Raw genomic sequence first — 22,072 nt, 5'->3', positions numbered from 1 at the left:
TGCCTGGTATGGGGTGCTCTCTCAGAAACCACAAAGGTGTACTCCCTGAAAATGTCATAGGCAAGTCTGTCACTTTCTTGTCAGTGTCTACACTAATTATCTACAGAGATTTGGCAACAGTTCTGCAGATTTAAGCTGAAGACCTCTTTTAAAGAAAAGCAAGATATGTGAATATACTTAATGCCACTGAACTGTACACTTAAAAATGGTTGCAATGGTAAATTTTATGTTATATAGGTTTTACCACAATAAAAAGGTTTTTTTAAGCAAGATATAAAATTAGGGAGAGGGAATTCCCTGCTGGTCCAGTGGTTAGGACTCCACACTTTCACTGCCAAGGGCATGGGTTCAATCCCTGGTCAGGGAACTAAAATCCTGCAAGCTGTGAGGCACATGGCCAAAAAATAAAATGAAATGAAACAAAATGAAATGAAATGAAATAAAGGAGAGTCGTTCCTAAATCTACGACACTGTATTTATCAGATTATCTTTAGTGATGGAGTGAACCCCAAGGTTAAAATGTTTAGAAAGGTGGAAGTCCAATTTTTCCTTCACTTGCAACTATGGAACTAGCCTTGGTTGTAAAGAAAGAACTCACTTCCCACATCACAGGGGCAATTTTGTCTTCCTAACAGTTGAAGAGTTTTCTTCTAGAACTATGACTCAGCTCTTTGGGGGAGAGTTCCTTATCATGGTATGGTAGCTGAGGTATTTCCACTAAGTAGAATGGTCATGACATATTTAATATATTAAAACCTTTTTTAAGAAATTCATTTCACATTTTAAAAATTTATTCTCAATTTCAGAAATAATTTTAAAAGGACTGCCAAAGACTACTATTAATTACAGTAATAAGCAAGGAACTAATAGGGGGTATTCAGTTAAAATGGAAGAAAATGCTTCCACTCAGCCTTATTTCCACATTTCATTCCTCACTTAGCCCAAACCATCTTCTAATACAATACAAACAGTTTAATCATGACAAGGTGATCATTAGTATGTAGTCCTAGCAAAATGGGCCTGGTGAGTTTTTTGATTTGTACATTCTTTGTTTGGGAATATTGCCTTAAATAACTGTATGGCAAATAAAATGACTCGGCAGGCCCACGCAGAGAAGGGAGTTTTCTCAATAGCAAGTTGCCTTTATATGGGCATCTTTCTACATTCTAAAATTATGTCTCCATTATCTTGGTTAGAGTTCAACACTTTTAAATCTATAAGAAATATGTGATGCGTGAGTGCATATGATGATTCACAGATTTGAAATAACACCTACTCTCCTTCGGTTCTGGCACAAAATGTGTCGGAGAAGCCTGCAATTAAGAAAGTTATATTAGCCTGTCTTGCCACAAGGATGGTGACATCAATATACATATCCAGAGCATAAATATGTTAGCAAAAATGAGTTTAGAAAACAGTCTACTCCAGCAATGGCTGGTGTCTTGGTGCCTTTGTCATGTCATCTCAATTTTTGTCATTAATAATAACATTAATAATATTTACTAAATACTGTTATGTTGTTTCTTGTAGTCATCAGAACAGCCCTATGAGGTAGATACTATGATGGTTCCTATTTTACAGATGAAGAGAGGTTAAATAAGTTGCCCAAGATCATACTCTTAGCCAGTGGTAGAGCTTGGATTTGAACCCAGATCTCTCTGACTCAGATGTTCACTCTTTTAATCAGGACTAGTTACATAATTTGAAAAGCCCAGTACAAAATGAAAATGTGGGGAGCCCTGTTCAAAAATTATTAATAAGCACAGGGCCCTGTGTGATTTCACATGTTATACACCCATGAGCTGGCAGTGCTTTTAATCATATCACTTCCCTCCACCGTGTCCTTCATCCCCATGCCTCAACCAAATTCAGCAAATATTTTGTCCAACCCACAACTCCACTGTAAGAGGTCCTGCAGGTCCTGCATGGATTCCTAAGAGACACATGTCCAGTCTGGAGACAAACATTTATTTCTCAGTCAATCCTTCTATTTGCTGAGATTTCACATTATGCTCAACAGCAGAAAGTATCCCATAATTTTATGAGTTTTGAATATCAACCTTCTCTTTGGTTGGTCCCTAACACCTCCCTTTTTTAAAAAAATTTTTTATTTTACATCTTTATTGGAGTACAGTTGCTTGACAATGTTGTGTTAGTTTCTGCTGTGTAACAAAGTGAATCAGCTATATGCACACATATATCCCCATATCCCCTCCCTCCCACCCTCCCTATCCCACCCCTCTAGGTGGTCACAAAGCACCGAGCTGATCTCCCTGTGCTATGCAGCTGCTTCCCACTAGCTATCAATTTTACACTTGGTAGTGTATATACGTCAATGCTACTCTCTCACTTCGTCCTAGCTTCCCCTTCCCCTCAACCCCATGTCCTCAATCCATTCTCTATGTCTGCATCTTTATTCCTGTCCTACCCCTAGGTTCATCAGAACCATTTTTTTTAGATTCCATAGCATACGGTATTTGTTTTTCTCTTTCTGACTTACTTCACTCTGTATGACAGACTCTAGGTCCATCCACCTCACAACAAATAACTGAATTTTGTTTCTTTTTATGGCTAAGTAATATTCCATTGTATATATGTGCCACATCTTGTTAATCCATTCATCTGTCGATGGACACTTAGGTTGCTTCCATGTCCTGGCTATTGGAAATAGAGCTGCAATGAACATTGTGGTACATGTCTCTTTTTGAATTATGGTTTTCTCAGGGTATATGCCCAGTAGTGGGATTGCTGGATCATATGGTAGTTCTATTTTTAGTTTTTTAAGGAACCTCCATACTGTTCTCCATAGCTAACACCTCCTTTTTAATTAGTCTGCTTCCCTCTTTTAAAAAATAAATAAGTAACTTAGCCATTTCCATTGTAATTTTAAGCATTTAATATCACAGTGTCATGTACTGCTCCTTCCCACTGTGATTATTTGCAGCTGCTTCACCCTAATGATGGGAAAAGGCCTCAGATCCTCGTAATTGCAGGGTCCTGATTAATGAGCTCTTTGCCTCTCTGGATCTCCTTTTGAAGATCTTTCCAAACCTTTCACTTGGCACCTTCATTCAAGTGGAATGTCTGAAGCTTGGTGGATGGCATGTTTTAGTGTAAACCTTTTACCATCCAACACATATCTTGAGAACAAAGGAAATCTGTTTACAGAGTTTATAAATGATGGGACATGCAAGTTACATTTCTAGGGAAAGGAACTGGTTGTGTGTGGATATCTGTGGTGGAGGAGAGTTTGGAGCCTGAGGACTAGAAGACAGAGAAGGCATAATCTCTGCCCCTGGTGGGGCTTTCCACCTAATCTGATGCCTAGCCCCAGACTACCCCATCCTCAAACACCTTTTTACTGTGATTTCTTTTTCTACAAGAAATTTTTTAAAATTAATTAATTTATTTATTTTTATTCATGTATTTTTGGCTGCGTTGGGTCTTTGTTGCTGTGTGCGGGCTTTCTCTAGTTGCGACGAGAGGGGGCTACTCTTTGTTGCAGTGCGCGGGCTTCTCATAGCGGTGGCTTCTCTTGCTGCAGAGCACGGGCTCTAGGCACGCAGACGTCAGTATTGTGGCATGCGGGCTTCAGTAGCTGTGGCTCGCGAGCTCCAGAGCACAGGCTCAGTGGTTGTGGTGCACAGGCTTAGTTGCGCCGCGGCATGTGGGATCTTCCCAGACCAGGGCTTGAACCCGTGTCCACTGCATTGGCAGGCGGATTCTTAACCACTGCGCCACCAGGGAAGTCCCTCTACAAGAAATTTTGACTATTCCTATCTTTCTTTCTTCCTAATACGGGGTAAGAAGGGAGGAATCACAGGCAGCCTCCACCTGAGACTCTTCATACTTTAGGACTTAAATATGGGCTCCTGAAATTGGTGCCTCCCTACCTCTCATGGATAAAGCTGAATGAGATTATAGATAATTTATAAATTCTGCATGGGAAGAATAAGGCACAAGAAAATATCTAGAAGAGTAGTTCTCAATTGTATCAGACCCACTATCCCCTTTTTATAATGAAATATCCCTTCATTGTCCTGAAAGGGAATTCATAGATGATATAACCTACCAACACACAGAAAAAAAAAAAACAAAAAAACTTTTAAAAATTAACATAATGCTCCAAGTGTAATATAAAGGAGAAATAAAAAATTAGAATTAGGGTTATGTTCAGATAATTATAAATAGGTTTTTCACCCACACCAATGCCTTAAAGGACATTTGATAGTTGGGCAGGACAACTTCTATGTCCTATGGAACTGTTCCACACATCTGTCAATCCTGGCCCTCAGCCACCAAATACCAGTTAGCATGTCTTCAATCACTGTAATAACCAAAAATGCACCCACATTTCCCATAACACATCCTAAAAGGTGGTACTGCCCCTGTTGAGAACCACCGGTCTAAGTAGGAGTGCCTGTGTATTGGATTCCTTTGGATTCTCACTTGGTTAGGATTTCTACCTAATAGAACAAGATATACTTGCCATACTCCCAGGCTAAGAGATCCAGGGCTTAACAAGCCTGAACTCAACAAGCATGCATTTTCTATTTGTACACAACTATTTTTAGGACACCAGTTTTAAAATAGTACACACACACACACGCCACATACACCAAGGTCTCTGACCACGAAGAGTGATGATGCTTTGGTTAGGAAGTGGCCATGCTATGTATAGACTGATGGTTATGTACAGTGAAGTAGAAAGAGCATTTATTTTGTGCCATATTTAAAACTTAGGGAGGTGGAATTGATGGGTGTGTCGATGTAATACGTTGGTTGGCCTTGTACCTTGTTTCTTGGTCCTCTCTGACACTTACCTTGGATTAAAGGAGACTCTGCATTGTAAACAAAGGCTGTCTCTCTGCCTGCTGAATACAAAATTGAAGCCAAACAGGGACCCAAAGGGAATAAGAGTCCCTTCACCCTCATGCCCCTTGACATACACCCCTAATTAGGATCAATCCAAATATCATTCACCAGACACTTAGAAAGATACTGAGATATGGCCAAAAAGAAAAAGGAAAAAAAATTGAATGTCTGTGGAAACTTCTGTGAGTCACCCTCTAGCATTTACCAGAGTTCAGTGTTTTGCTGCCAGAACAAGCTAATATTTGAATGGAAGAAAAATTCTAAACAACCTAAGGGAAAACTTAAACAGCAAAATCCCTCTACACCATGACCCATGATATAACATTTGCCCCTCTTAGATTATGCTCATCCAAGAGCATGTTTAACCACAAGCATGGTTTCTGGGTGGTACAGTTCTTACATGGGCCATTAAGAAGAAAGCGGGGGCTTCCCTGGTGGCGCAGTGGTTAGGAATCCGCCTGCCAATGCAGGGAACACGGGTTCGTGCCCCGGCCCGGGAAGATCCCACATGCCGCGGAGCGGCTAGGCCCGTGAGCCACAACTACTGAGCCTGCGCGTCTGTAGCCTGTGCTCCGCAACGGGAGAGGCCGCGACAGTGAGAGGCCCGCGCACCGCGATGAAGAGTGGCCCCCGCTCGCTGCAACTGGAGAAAGCCCTTGCACAGAAACGAAGACCCAACACATCCAAAAATAAATAAATAAATAAATAAATTTATAAAAAAAAAAAAAAAAAGAAGAAAGCGGGTTTGAATCAATCCATGTGTTCCAACTAAGGAAAAAATGTGTTCCAACTAAGGAAACCATTCATTCATTCATGCATACATTCATTTGTTTCCTTTCCCAGCTTAATTTCACTTAAAATACATTGCATGTACCCGTAGCTCCCTTGCCCCTTCTGGCACTTTGAGAAGCTCACTTGACTAAACAATGCTCCTTGTTACAGGCAATGCTCCCTGTAGTCCATGCTTACACCTGTGCAGCGAAATGTGCCTGGTGAAGAACCAAACCATGCAGAGATCCCACTTTAAATTTATGATCATAAACCTTGAGTTGGCCCTTAATCCTGCCAGCAATCATACTATATTTTCCAAATCCTTTTATTATCCCTCTCTCTCAGGTGGTATTTCATACCTTTACCTCTGTCCTCAAACCTCAAATACCTACTCACCACCCATTTTCATTCTCTGTTGATGACCTTGCTTCCTATTTCACTGAGGAAATAGAATGAGTCAGAAGAGAGCTCCCACAAACACCCACCACCTGCATCAGTGCCCAAGTCCTGGGCTTCTTTACTATGGCTGGTCTTCCGCTTATATCTCTGGTTCCTCCTCGGTCTTCTTTGCTGGGTTCTCTTCACGTCTCTGACCTCCAAAACTTGGAGTATTCCAAAATTCAGTCCTTGGACCTCTTCTCTTTATTTTCTTCACTTGCTTATTTGGTGATTTCATCTAGTCTTATGGTCTTAAATATGATCCAATATATGTGTGTCCAGCCTGCATTTCTCCCCTGAACTCCAGACTCACATATCCAGCTGCCTCCTTAAATCTCCACTTGGATGACTAATAGACATCTCAATTTAACAAGTCCAAAATTGAACTCCTGACCTCCTCTTGCTACCTCCCTACTGCCAAACCCTGTGCCTCTTCTACTTTTCCCCAGTTGCTCAAGCCAAAACCTGAAGGTCATCCCTGATGCTTTTCTTCCTCTCATTCCCCACATCTTACTTGTCAGCTTACCCATCAACATATGTCCAGAATCTGACCACTTCTCATCACTTCCACTATCACTACCACTGTCTCTCACCTAAATTACTGCAGGAGCCTCCCAACTAGCCTCCCATCTTCCATCTTTGACACCATTCAGACTATTCTCAACACGCAAGTCAGAGAGATGCTGATAAAACATAAATCAGAGAGGGTCACCCTTCTGCTCAAAAACCTTCCAATGACATTTTTAGTAAAAGCTCAACTCCTAAAATTCCTATAAAGCCCTTCATGCTCTGCCCTGGCCCATTGCTTCTCCAGCTTCATTCCCTGCTTCCTTCTCCCCTGCCTGTTCCATTCTAGTAGGACTCTCTCTACGCTTTGCCGTTCCTTAAAACTTACAGGCACCTCAAGACCCTTGTACTTGCTGATCCTGGATGTTCTTCCCCAAGACATGACTCACTCACTCACCTCCTTCCCTCAGATGTCACCTTCTCATTGAGCCCTTCTCTGTTGTTTTTTTTTTAACATTTATTTATTTTTATTTATTTATTTTGGTTGCACCGGGTCTTCGTTGTGGCACGCAGGATCTTCGTTGCAGCTTGCGGACTTCTTAGTTGCGGCATGCGTGCGGGATCTAGTTCCCTGACCAAGGATCAAACCTGGGTCCCCTGCATTGGGAGCACAGAGACTTACCCACTGGACCACGAGGGAAGCCTCGAGCCCTTCTCTGTTTACACGTCTGTGATGGTTCATTTTATGTGTCAACTTGACTCGGCCATGGGGTGCCCAGACATTTGGTCAAACATTATGCTGGCTTTCAGACTAGGACTGGCACCACACTACTGGCTTTGCTAGGTCTCCGGCTTGCCAAGTGCAGATCCTGGGACTTCTCAGCCCCCCTATGGGCCCGCTTCTCAGCCTCCATAATCACATGAGCCAATTCCTTATAATAAATCATATATATATGTAATGATAGATAGATAGACAGACAGATATTGAATAGATAGATAGATAATATACCTCATGGGACTGTTATGGGGATTAAATGACTGAATATTTATGCAGTGCTTGGAAGAATGCCTAGTATAGTATTATAGTAAGTGCTATATTAAGTAAACTAAATTATATGTATATATACACATATCTGCCAAAAGTACAGAGTATATAGTGGTAGCACCAAAGATGGGAAGGGTTAATTTCCCCTTAGACACAAGGAAACCTTCACAGAGAAGGTAATATTTAATGTGAATCTTGGAGACCGAAGAACTGTTTACTAGGCCAACAAGAAGGGCATTCCAGGCCAAGGACACAGAACAAATGTTTAAATCAGGAGGCTCAGAGATAAGAATAACTCTGTCCTCCCACCTTCCAGGAAGTGATGATCTGGAGTTGTCTCAATAAATCCAGCTTGTTTTTCCTACTTTACTCTTTAATTTTTTTATTATGTAAGCGAAGGTGTTGGTAACATTGAATATTAAATTATAGTCATTTCACTGTGTAGGAGAGAAAGTTTTAGAGATTGTTACACTCTTGGGAAATGTTTATCCCAATCTGATGCACTGGGTGAAAAGAATCTGCTAGTTCTAAGTCACATTAATATTCTTGAAAGAATCTTCAAGTTTCTTATAGTTGATTGGTATTTACAATACCTTATCTGCTGATATGATCACTGATAACTGTTTTACTTTAAAATGTTACATTAGAATTCATTTGTTTAATGAATTTCAATTTTTCCATATGCTCTATTCATTTATTAGTTAACTAAAAGTATGTTTTATTTATTGTTACATTGTCAGAAATACTAGCTAATAGTTTTTTTTAAAAAATAAAACAAACCAAATGTCCATTAAAATATTTTCTAATATTTTTTCTATATTAAAAAACATTATATAAGGACAACATTACTTCACACACCTTTGACTAACTCCTTTTAACTGAATGATCTAGAAATCAGTGGAGAAGGACATTAAAGGGAAGTGGTCAAGGGGTCATCCAGGGAAGGCAGCAGGAGCTGGGCAGGATTCATAGAAGCACCACAATTAGATCTGGCCAGTTTTCAGGATCTGACCCAGAAACTCACTCCTGGCAGTGTCCTGGGTACAGGCTCCAAGAGGTTGACTCATGCACAAGAGATAGAGGTAGACATCCAAATGCCAGTTTATTCATTTGCAGTGAGAAATTAAACTCTCACATGGACCAGAATGCTCTCATTGGCATAATTAGTGCATTTTCTCCTTGAAGTCAAGGCAAAGAGAGACAATTTATACTCAGAAGGTACTTTACTAATTTGCCATGAGAAATCTCTGCATAGGGACAGAAACCTCAGTGTCTGTATGATCTGTATATTTTCTCCCCAGGGATAGCCTAAGTGGGAAGTCAAATCATAATCAAAATGTTGCTCAGGAATAAGAATAAAGATAGGTAAACATATGGAACTAGACTAAAAGACTCTGTGGCAGACAGAATAGGATGTAGACATCTTTGGGCCCCCCCGAAGATGTCTACATCCTAATACTCAGAACCTGTGAATATGTTACCTTACACAGCAAAAGGATTTTGCAGGTGTGATTACATGAAGGATCTTGCGATGGGAAGATTATCCTTGATTATTGAGGTAGGCCCAGTATAATTGCAAGCACCCTTATGAGAGAGAGAAAAGAAGGTCAAAGGCAGTAGGAAGAGATGTGACTATGGAAACGAGAGCTTGGGGTGATGCCAGGAGGGGTCTATGAGCCAAAGAATACAGGCAGCTTAAAGAAGCTTACAAAGGCAAGGAAATGGAATTCCCCTTGATGTCTCCAAGAAGGAATGCAGCACTGCTGTCACTTTGATTTTAGCTTAGTGAGACTCATTTTAGATTCCTGACCTGCAGAATTATAATAGAATAAATATGTATTATTTTAAGCCATTAGGTTGTGGTAATTCATTCAGCAAAAGGAAACTAATACTGACTCTGAGGCATCTGTATTAGTTAAGATTAGATTCAGCTGTGAGTAGTAGCAATCCCCAAATATCAATATAAGCAGCTTGAACAAAGTACGCTTGAACAAGTTATGATCTCTCATAAAAATAAAGTCCAGATTAAACAGTCCAAGACTGATATAGCAGATCCATCATTACCAGGTTCCCAGGCTCCCTCTACCTTGTTGCTCGGCTATACTCAACACAAGGTTTCAACTTCATGGTTCAAGATAGCTGCTTAATCTCCAGCCATCACATACACATTCTAACCAGGAGGAAGAAGGAAAAGGTAAAGGAAAGCATGCCCTTTTCTTATGGAAACTTACTGAATGTTGCACATACCATGTCAGCTTGCATCCCATAGACAAACAATTGGTCATATAGCCACACCGAGTTTCAAAGGAAGCTGGAAGTATGGTCCTTATTCTGGGTGACTTTGTGCTCATTGAAAAATAAAGGGTCCTATTCCTAAGGAAAAAGAAGAAAAGAAATAATGACAACTTACAATACCTACTACAGCATCAATCTCAGTTGAGATTATATTACAAAAAGAATCAAAGTCCTCAATAATCCATTAGCTGTAATCCCTACATCCACCTCTAATCAGAACCAGAAACATGCAAGCTAAGATTTCCTTTCCTAATCTGAGCTTGGATGGGTACTGACAGTTTTGCCTGCGTGTTTTTTTTAAATCTAGAGATTGAAGGCTAATCAATCCTTTATTGACTGATATCTTTAGATATATTAAAATATCTTCAATTAGGTTATTGACGTTTTATTGAGAGCTGGCCCAAGTGTGTCTCTTTCAGGTAATTATATGTTTTTCTGCCATGATCCTACAGTTTATTCTCAGAGGGCAGTTTTATTTCCTCCTTTACAAGTCCTTAGAAGATACTTCTCCATGGCCCCAAAGGATGATAGCAAATTATAAAGGGGAAACATCTGGCATTGGGTTAAAGCCTGGTGCCAACAGACAAGTTTCACTCTTTCATGGCTGCTAATCATGGTCAGCCATTCCAATCTTAGAATTGTCTGAAATTTGTTCCAGTATGGAACAAAAATGTGACCATGTAGATAGTTAAGTCCAATACAACTGCTTGAAAGATAACTATGCAATTTGCCTCTGAAATTCTTTTTAGCTAGAGTCAGGGCTGGTCTAATAAGTAGGTGAAGTGAATACTGATGCTCATGGAATTACAACATGGCAGACATAGTTAATATCCCCATTTTGCTGATGAAGAAACTGAGGCCTAGAGAAGTTAAGCAATTTGCCCAAGGCTAAGGCTATTCAATGTCACAGTGAGGACTCAGACTTCTTAACCAGAGTCTGACTCCAAATTATTACACTATTGATATGATTCAAGAAATTTGGGGAATATCTCTGCTGCAAAGTATTTCCCCATTATTTTTTAAAATACCTGAAATTTCAAATATTCTTTTGGTCTTGAAAGCAAATATAATGGCAAAAGTAAAGCTAACTCTTTAGAGAGTCCAGGGGAAAACATAATCATGTTCTTTCTATCTCCATGACCAATACCTTATTTCAGGCCACCATCAACTCTCACCTGGATTACCACAATAGCCATCCCACTGGCCTACATTCTCCCAAGATGGCCCCTTCCAATCTGTTCTCCACATTATAGCCAGAATGATCTTACCCAAATGTACATCTGATCATGTCATTCCCCTACTTAAACCCTTTCAGGGACTCTTCATTGTCTTCAGCATGGTCTATACCAGTGGCTCTCAACCTATTAGGAAAAATTTTATATAACACATAATTTTCATCAAATTTACTATCCCCCCCCTTACTATCCTGAAAGGAAACTCATAGAGAAAGTAACCTATCTATATACACAATTTTTAAATAATTTTAATCTAACACTCTAACTTTAATATAAAGAGGAAATAAAAATAATTAACATAAGCAACATTAGTTCAATTTTTAAATGCTTGGCCATGATTACATTAGAAGCAAGAAATCCTATAAATTGTGGGGGAGTGGAGACAGTACTGCCCTCCTCCTATCCCCCACCCTTGCTGGTCTAAACTCTTTAATGTGATTTGTAAAGCATTTGCATTCTGGACTCTCCTCACTCTCCAGCCAATATTGTCACTGGTCAGTTTGCCTTGGACTTTAATCCTCATAAACTACCTGAATATCCAATACACACAATGGTCTATGTAGCTTACTGGTCTGTAGAAGCCACTTTCTCTAACTGGAACTCTTCCTCATCCCCTCTCCAGCTTTATCTGGCTAATTCCTTCTCATTCAGGTCTCTGCCTAGAAATAATTTCCTCCATAAAGCCTCCTCTTGATACACCAATGAGACATGGCATCCTCCACAGCATCCTGAAATTTCCTCTATTATAGCACATGTCAGTCCCATAGCATTGCAATGATTTCTTTACTTCTCTAGCCACTCCCTGAACAAGGAGTTTCTTGAGGGCACAGACTGTGTTGTGGTCGCTGTTACAGCTTGTTAGACTTGTTAGAGGAAAAGGAAATTGGAGAGCATCGAAGACTAAATTAGCTGAACTGTCATGTTTATACTGAAGGACACTTTTGAGAAAGAAATAATGAGGTTGGGAGTATTATGATCAGCTATTATTTTGGAAATGTATAAAAATGAAAAATACAAAACACATTTTGAGAAAAAAAATATAAGAAACCTGACAAACATCACCTCAGCCAGGTTATTAAGGTCAACATCAACAGTGATGTCATGTTGATAGTATGTATCCTTATTACACTGTGATAAAAATGGCACTTTACCTCTGCAGTATTCCTCCCCAAAACCATAATCCCAGTCTAATCAAAAGAAATATATAAGACAAATCCCAATGGAGGGGCATTCCACATTCTACAAAATACCTAATGAGTACTCCTTAAAATTATTAAGGTCATCAAAAACAAGGAAAGTCTGAGAAACTGTCATAGCCAAGAAGAGCCAAAAGGACATGATGACTAATGTAATCTGATATCCTAGATCGGATTCTGAAACAGAAAAAGGATATTAGGTAAAACCTAAGGAAATATGAATAATGTATGTACATTCATTAATAATAATGTATAAATATTGATTCATTCATTGTAACAAATGTTACCATGCTAATGTAAGATGTTAATAATAGAGGAAACTGGGTACAGAGCATACGGGAACTCTCAGTACAATCTTTGCAATTTTTCTGTAAATCTAAAACTGTTCTAAAATTAAAAGTTTATTTTTTTTAACGGGCAAAATATTTAAATAGACACCATACGCCCCCAAAATGGTGTATAAATGCAATATGAAAAAATTCAACATGTTTAGTCATAAGAAAAATGCAAATTCTCATAATGCAATACCACTACAAACACATTAGAATGGTTAAAATGCAAAAGACTGGCAAAATCAAGTGTTCTTGTGGATACAGAGCAACTGAAATTCTCCAACATTGATTATGGGAATGCAAAAATGATACTTAAGCTTTAAAAAAGTGTGGTGATTTTTTGTAAAGTTAAACATACACTTTTCACTGGATCCAGCAATTCCACTCCTAGGTATTTACTCAAGGATAATAAAATACATGTTCACACCTACATACATAAGATGTAAAATGATATCATCAACCACAAAAATAACAACACAACAAAAAAGCATAATCACTTGGAAATTCATGAAAACTTTTTGAAATAACCATAGGTTTATATTCTTAGGTTATGCATGCTAAAATATTTAAGGGTAAAATGTTGTGTCTGCATCTTATTCTCAAACGATTCAGCAAAAGAAAAAAGGAAGGGAGGAAGGAAGGAAGGAAAGGAGAGAGAGAAGCGAATTGACAAAATATTAAAAATTGGTGGATCAAGAAAAAGAGTATATGAGTCCTGTTATTCTTGTAACTTTTCTATAGATTTGAAATTTTTCAGAATAAAAAGTTGTGGGGAAAAGCAAACTCAGTAATAGCACTGGTAAGATGATAGGAATTTCTCTAGGGGTCAATTTTTATTTTTTACTTTGCTCACTGGCCAAAGGCTAGCCAAAGTATTTATGTAGCCTGAGCACTTAAAATGTGGCTGTCTTCGCAGAATAGTCTGTGAACCATGAACTGTTTATTAAACTGTGAACTGTTTATTAAAATTTGCTCAAATGGTTCAACTAAATTTAGGGTTATATGCTTAACACCAGTACAACCCAGCTGTAAAATAAAAAGTTCCATCCTACAACTTCTTTTGTACTCTAGATAATGCGCAACTTATTTGTCCAGTTGTTTTGGAATCATGTAGACATTTTTATTCAGGATTGATTTTTTAAAAAGAAAGCAAAATAGGCAATAAAGATAAGCCAACTAATTTTTAATTTAAAAGGATAATCCCCTTGGGAACCTATTGTTTATTTCAATAATGCTATTGTTGTTCAAACATTCTAGGAATCCCACTTTGGTTCTTCAGAGCCTACTTACAAACCTGCTAATGAAATCAGTGTGGTTATTTTAAATATATCCTCATTATATTTTGGACAAAATGGCATCAGAACATGTGATCACTCAAGTTATTTACCTTTCTTTAACTCAAATGACTAATGGTATTTTTGAAATATCAAGTCTACCTTAACAAATCAAAAATTGTCATCATAAATGCTATTCAAAAAAACTTTCCATGTCTCTAAAATAAAAAACAAAATAAGGGCTCCAAAACTACATGGTAGGCCAGGAGTTGGTAAACATTTTCTGTAAAGGTTCAGATAGTAAACATTTTAGGCTTTGTGGGTCATATGGTCTCTGTCACAACAAATCAACTCTCCTGTTATAGTGTGAAAGCAGCAAAAGACACTACTAAAATGAATGAACTTACCTGTATTACAATAAAGTTTATTTACAAAAACAGTTGGTGGAACATATTTGGTCCACAGGCCCTAGTTTGTTGATCTTGGTTTTAGGTAATGACAGAATAACTGAAATAAACTATATTGCCTTCTAAATTGATGGCAATTACTGGGATATACAGTTTTTGGCTTAAAATTTTTTTTCACCTACTGTTTTATAGTCACTAGTAAGGTATTTTAAAACCTTGTTTAAAAGCAATATTTTTATTTACCATCACATCAAAAAGAATAAAATACACAGGAATAAATCTAACAAAGGACATAAAAGACATGTACTCAGAAAACTATAAGACACTGATGAAAGAAACTGAAGACAACACAAACAGATGGAAAGATATACTATGCTCATGGATTGTAAGAATTAATATTGTTAAAATGACCATACTATCCAAGGCAATCTACAGATTCAATGCAATTCCTATCAAAATACCAATGGCGTTTTTCACAGAACTAGAACAAATAATTCTAAAATTTGTATGGAACCACAAAAGATCCCAAATAGCCAAAACAATCTTGAGAAGGAAGAACAGAGCTGGAGGGATTACACTCCCTGACTTCAGAGTATACTACAAAGCTACAGTCATCAGAACAGTGTGGTATTGGCACAAAAACAGACACATAGATCAGTGGAACAGAATAAAGAACCCAGAAATAAACCAACACACTTATGGTCAATTAATCTATGACAAAGGAGGCAAGAATATACAATGGGGAAAAGACAGCCTCTTCAACAACAAATGGTGCTGGTAAAACTGGATAGCTACATGGAAAAGAATCACACTGGACTACTCTCTCACACCATGCACAAAAATAAATTTAGAATAGATTAAAGAGTCAAATGTAAGACCTTAAACCATAAAATTCCTATAAGAAAACATAGGCAGAACACTCTTTAACATAAATCATAGCAATATTTTTTCAGATCTGTTTCCTAAGGCAAAGGAAACAAAAGCAAAAATAAACAAATGGGACCTAATTAAACTTTAAAGCTTTGGCACAGCAAAGGAAACCATCAACAAAACAAAAAGACAACCTACTGAATGGGAGAAAATATTTGCAAATGATATGACCAATAAGGAGTTAATATCCAAAATATATAAATAGCCCATGCAATTCAATGTCAAAAAAACAAACAACCTTATTTAAAAGTGGGCAAAAGATTTGAATAGACATTTTTCCAAAGAAGACATGCAAATGGCCAACAGGCACATGAAAAGACACTCAACATTGTTAATCATCAGAGAAATGCAAATTAAAAATCACAATGAGATATCATCTCACTCCTGTGAGAAAGGCTATCATCAAAAAGACCACAAATAACAAATATTGGCAAGGATGTGGAGAAAAGGGAATCCTTGTATACTCTTGGTGGGAATATAAATTGGTGCAGCCACTATGGAAAACAGTATGGAGATTCCTCAAAACATTAAAAATAGAACTATCATACAATCCAGCAATACCACTCCTGGGTATTTATCTGAAGAAAACAAAAATACTAATTAAAAAAGATATATGCACCCCTATGTTCATTGAAGCGTTATTTACAATAGCCAAAACATAGAAGCAACGTCAACAGGTGCCCATCAATAGGTGAATTGATAAAGATCTGTGTGTGTGTGTGTGTGTATACAATGGAATATTACTCAGCCACAAAAAAGAATGAACTCTTGCCATTTTCGACATCATGGAGGGAGCCAGAGGGTTATTATGCTAAGTGAAATAAGTCAGACAGAGAAAGACAAATACCATATGACTTCACTTATGAGTGGAATCTCAAAAAACAAAACAAATGAACAAACATAACAAAACATAAACAGAGTTACAGATACAGAGAACAAACAGGTGTTTGCCAAAGGGGAGGGGCAGGAAAGAAATATGTGAGGGAGATTATCAGGTACAAACTTCCAGTTGCAAAATAAATGAGTCATGGGTATGAAATGTACAGTGTGGGGAATATAGTCAATAACTATGTAATATCTTTGTATGGTAACATATTGTAACTAGACATTGTGGTGATGAGTTTGAAATGTAGAAATATCTAATCATTCTGTTGCATAACAGGAACTAATATAGTGTTGTAGGTCAATCATATTTCAAAAATTAACAAACAAACTCATAAAAAAGGAGATCAGATTTATGGTTAGCAGAGGTGGAGGGTGGGGAAGGCGGAATTGGATGAAGGAAGGAAGGCAGCCAAAAGGTACAAAATTCCAGTTATAAGACAAATAAGTACTAGGGATGTAATATACAATGATAATTAACACTGCTGCCTCTTATATATGAAAATTGTTAAAAACTAAATCTTAAGAGTTCTCATCATGAGAAAAAAATTTTTTTCTATTTTTAAAATTTTGTACCTATATGAGATGATGGATGTTCACTAAACTTACTGTGATAATAACTTCATGATGTATTATATGTAAATCAAATCATTATGCTGTATACCTTAAACTTATACAGTGCTATATGTCAATTATATCTCTATAAAACTGGAAAGAAAAAAAATAAAAGCAATATTTTTAAACTGTATTTGAGGAAAGTATTGCATTGATATTTCCTCTCCCAGAGGGGAAGCAATCACAAAACAAGTACAGTTTTATCATTAATCAGCAGGAGCTGTATTTTGATTTTTAAGATGATCATTAAAAATAAAAACACAATGTATCATCCTACTGCTCTAAGAGCACTGTTGCAGATTCCATTCTTCAGGAAGTAATCTGAGGGCAACTCACTTAGTATCAATATAATCTTTGTAAAAAGGAAAAAAAAAAAACCAGTAAAGATAAAACACAGCAAGCACAAAAAATTCAATGGCAAAATGATATAACATGACCAATAATTAGTGGGTAAAAAATCAGTTTATCCAAAACATCAAAGAGAACACAAGATGAAGGCAATCTGCAGACTACTTATATCATTGTTTACTAATTTCACTGTCATATGAAATCAAAACATATTTCCTTCACATTCACAAATTTTAATAAATAAAACTAAAATCTTTTTTCAGATAGAGATTGATGTTTGCAAATGTTTGATATAAAGAGCAAAAACCATAACTAGCTCTATTTAAACAAACTATGCCTTTTCTCTTTGTTAAATTAAATGCTGTTATTTGAATTAATGTTACAATTTTCACACCTTCAAAAAAATAGATATCAAGAGGGACCTGGACTAACAAATCATACTAATTTGGCTCTTTTTCCCTTTCGATATTTTTCTCCCCACTATACTACTGATTCTCAAATGCAGTCTTGCATTTGCAGTCCTGCATTCTCAAATGCAGTCTCAAATGCAGCCCTAGTGATTCCTGATGCAGTAGCATCAGCTAGGAATCATCTAGGAATCTGTTAGAAAGGAAAACCCTTGCTGTTTCCCTGCCACCACTGTGGAGGCAGAGGCTCGGGAGCATTCAAGATTGGCAGCACCCATAAACCACCACCATGGTCAAGGAAGGCATTGCTGCTGGAGGTATAATGGACATTAATACTGCTTCACAAGAGGTGTTGAAGACCATCTACATCCATGATGGCCTAGCACATGGAACTCACAAAGCTGCCAAAGCCTTAGACAAGTGCCAAGTCCATCTTTGCGTGCTTGCATCCAACTGTGATGAGCCTATGTATGTCAAGTTGGTGGAGGCCCTTTGTGCTTAACACCAAACCAACCTAACTGAGGTTGATGACAACAAGAAACTAGAGGAATGAGTAGGCCTCTGTAAAACTCACTGAGAGGGAAAACCCAATAAAGTGGTTGGTTGAAGTTGTATGTTGGTTAAGGACTATGGCAAAGAGTCTCAGGCAAAGGATGCCATTGAGGAGTACTTCAAATGCAAGAAATGAACAAATGAAAAACGTAGCTAAGAAAGAAAGGAAGGAAGGAAAGAAAGAAAGGCAAATTTGGGGACCTTACCTCAAGACCTCCTGAATCAGAATCACTGGGGTTAGGGCCCAGTAACAACTCTCCAAGCGGTATTGATGCACACACAGGTTTGAGAACCATACTCTCGGTTGTTGGATCCCAGTACAGGTCCATCTCAAGTCTCCTCAGCTTTTCCATGTTCTACTAATTTAGATCTAAAGGAGGGGAGAGTGAAAATGGCTTACAAATGGAATCCTATAATCACTCATATCTGCTACTCCTCCGGCTCATGACCAACTGCCTAACCCATATGTAGACTTAACATACTAGCACATGAGCCATCTACTCATGTAGTCCTCACTCAGCTAAAGCTCAAGGACTGATATTGCAGGATGAGAATGGAGAGGGGAACTATTTTTCACAAGAAGAATTACAGAGCAATTGACTCCTAAACTATGTGTATGTATAATATCAGTTGCAATAATATCAAATATATTTTAAAAAGAGATCCATTAGAACCTTCACTTATAGAACATTTGCTAATATATCAATAGAACACATCTTTGTATAATGATGGGGAATAAAATGTCACGGAAATAAGTGCACTCTCAGAGTGTGATGAAAATTCACCTACAAATACTGAAGCACATGAGCACACTGCTTTCAGTTTCTTTCTGTTTGGACTTAACCCCTGCTTGGTCAAAGAAATTAGAAAAATTAGAGCTGTATAAAGTAACAAGTCTCTTCCCAATTAAAAACCATTTTAAATAATAAAGATGTAACCAATGAATCAAAACACTGCTATATGCACTGCACTGTGATAAGCACTGATGAGGAGGAGAGGCTATAAATTAAAAAAACAAAAACAAAAAACCCCCACAACCCTAGAATAGCCACTGTAGATTTACAGATATTCAGAGGATTAAACAACAGTGTGAGCTGAGATGAGATGTAGAAACTGAACTGGTCTTTGAAGGAGGGATGTGTAGGGAGATGGGAATGAAAATTCCAGACAGGCAAATGCCATGAGCAAAGACCCTGAATACACTTGGCACATTTGGAGAATAACTGAATAGACTGATTTAGCTGGAGTGGGACATCCATATAAGAAAGATTGGAGAGGTAGATTAGGTCCATTTTAGTGTGGTCTTAAGTGTCAGGCCGGGGCATCTGACTTTTCTGAGAGCAATAGGGAACCATTTAAAATTCTAGGGACATGATGAAAGCAGTATTTTAGGAAGACTGATTTGACTAAATGTGTAGAGTAAATTACAGTTGGGCTTCTCAAGCTATCAGATGAATATGAAATCACCTGGGATCCTCTGATTCAGTAGGTCTGGGAAGGCTGAGATCCTGCATTTCTAACACACTCCTAGTGAGGCCTAGACTGCTGGTCCTCAGACAGTACTTGGAGTAGTGGGGGATCATGATAGGGTTTTAAATTCAAGCTATCCATTGAGGCATAATATTGAAATAGGGAGAGAAAGCATGCCATAAAGAAAAAAATAATTTTTTACAAGTTTATTATTCTAGTCTGTTCAATTTCTTTGCAAGGAGCAGTCATTTCTCACTCAACCAGCTGACATAAAAAGGGAGACTATAAAAAAAGAACATAGGAGAAATTCATAGAAACAAATGCAGACAGTATGGTAGAATGTCTCCAGGAAATGGAAAGGGAATAGACACTGCTCTCTCCCTGTCTCTGGCTATATGTTTTCCTGTCTCCTTCTGCTTCCTTCTCCTGCTTATTCAGCAGTTTGCCCATTAGGACTCTCAGTCCTGACTCTAAATAACTTTAAGTTCAAGCACCCAACACCATCTTACTGCAGGCTCTTAAATCTCAGTATATATTCTCAGGAGAGAACCAGATTGGACCAGTCTTTGGATTGGTCCCAAGGTCAGGAGTCCATCTCTAGTTCAGTCATCTGTTACCTGGACAGAGAGAGAGTCTTTCATATAACATTTCAGGGACTGTGAGTGAAATGAAGAGGGAGAGTTGGGGATGGCAGGCAAATTGATCAACAGATCTAAAATGACTGGTGGGAGAGAATCTCGGGTTCAGCTGAGGCCTCTATTGTTTGCACAAGATGTCAAGTATTTTCCATGTTTTTCTGAACATGTTAAAAACATTGAAAAACCAGTTTTATCAGCCTTAAGTTATGACCCACCTCCAGACTACATGAGTTGGTGAAAAATTCACTGAGGCTGAATAAGCAGGTGGTGAGGTCTGTTCCCAGCATCTGTGCATTCCTCCCCCGACCCCCCCTACAAGAGACTGGAGAGGGGAGTTCCTACCCCTCAAATGAGGGAGTTTTCCAGAGACTCATTTGGAGAACTTGACTTGTGTCTCCTAGAATTTGGGGGTACATGGGAATTGCAGTTGCACTTTGGAAGGTCTAAAAGTGAAAGAGTGTGGCTGTATCATCTAGAGATGACAGAGCAGAGGAAGGGAGGGAAGGACAGAAGGACAGAGAGATGCAGTCCCATGAGTAAACTACATTCATACTGATGTGGAGGGGGGAGTGGGACTTGAACAAAGTGGGATCCTGCAGGGGGAAACTGCCCTATATTAAAAAGATCCTCACCCCTTTTAAGAGTAATGCTATCCAAATGTGAATCTCTAATATGCACTAGACTTTTTGCTATCCAAGAATTACCTAAAAGGTATGGGACCCAAGGTATGAAGAAGGGTAAATCTTCAGAGCTGGTTTAAATGGAGAATTGTGGGGAAGGGTCCTGTCTGCACCCTACTAAGTACAACATGTTCTTTGAAACAACTACATTTGCAAAATTATGTCATCCCAATGATGGCTGCAGATTCCAGGCACTGATTAACTGGAGAACAGTCTAGCAGCCTAAAAACAGAACTTGGAGTTAAAGATTTGTTCACTTTTCAACTGCTATTTTTTTCTTGAGATAAAAGTGTGCTTCATTTGGAGTATAAAACCCAACAAAAAGCTCTCTAGATGCTCCAATGAATTAGATCTTTAGGAAAGGGATATATGAATCAAGAAAGAATGACAGGAGGTGAGGGAGAGATATAAATATTCTCACTTCCGTAAAAGCCACACAAGATTCCTTACTGAAAGTTTATGACAGACTGGATAATGGAGAAGCTAGCTGAATAGTATCACATACTTTGATATAATCATGTAAAATGCAATACCTGCAGCCTCAATTTACCTAAGCTAAACTAAGTAAAGATGAACATGACACCAGCACCACCCTTATCTTCAACAAAAGAGTCCAAAAGCTGAGGAGGGAAGCCAGCCACACAAACCAAAGGTTTGCATTCCCCAGCGTGTCCCACCTGCCTGGATTCCACTGAGCTTCTTAAAGGTTCCACTGTAAGCACAATCACAGATTCTTACCCAGTGTCCCAGGTGTTACTTTGTTTAGTAAACAATTCTCATTTCTCATGCTAACTGCTAAATTAATTCATTCTTTTTTTTTTTTTTCTTGTAGAGCCTTCCCTGTGTCTGGCACTGTTCAATCAATAAACTCAAACTCCTCATGAAACTTATATTTGAGCATGTGGCAGTGCAGGTAATAAATAATATATCCATTAAAATATATCAGATGATGGTAAATGTTATATTAACAAAACAATTGCAGGGGAAAGGAACAGAGAGTGCTTGGGGGGGGATTTAAAATAGGGGGTCCGGGAATTCCCTGGTGGTCCAGTGATTAGGACTCCGTGCTTCCACTGCAGGGGGCATGGGTACTAAGATCCCGCAAGCTGCGCAGTGTGGCAAAAAAAAACAAAAAGAAACTTAAAAAAGAAATAAAATAGGGGGTCAGAGAAGGC

The 22,072-nt window shown here is 38.2% G+C and overlaps 1 pseudogene; it reads left to right on the top strand.

Annotated features, from left to right (window-relative positions):
• The first annotated feature begins 17,846 nt into the window (after positions 1 to 17,846).
• On the top strand, positions 17,847 to 18,245 carry LOC133105367 (small ribosomal subunit protein eS12-like; annotated as a pseudogene).
• The last annotated feature ends 3,827 nt before the right edge of the window (positions 18,246 to 22,072 follow it).

Source organism: Eubalaena glacialis, chromosome 14 (genome assembly GCF_028564815.1).
Source record: "Eubalaena glacialis isolate mEubGla1 chromosome 14, mEubGla1.1.hap2.+ XY, whole genome shotgun sequence".
Lineage (NCBI taxonomy): Eukaryota > Metazoa > Chordata > Mammalia > Artiodactyla > Balaenidae > Eubalaena > Eubalaena glacialis.
The sequence above is the reverse complement of the archived record's forward strand: the minus strand, read 5'-3'. Positions and strand labels throughout refer to the sequence as shown.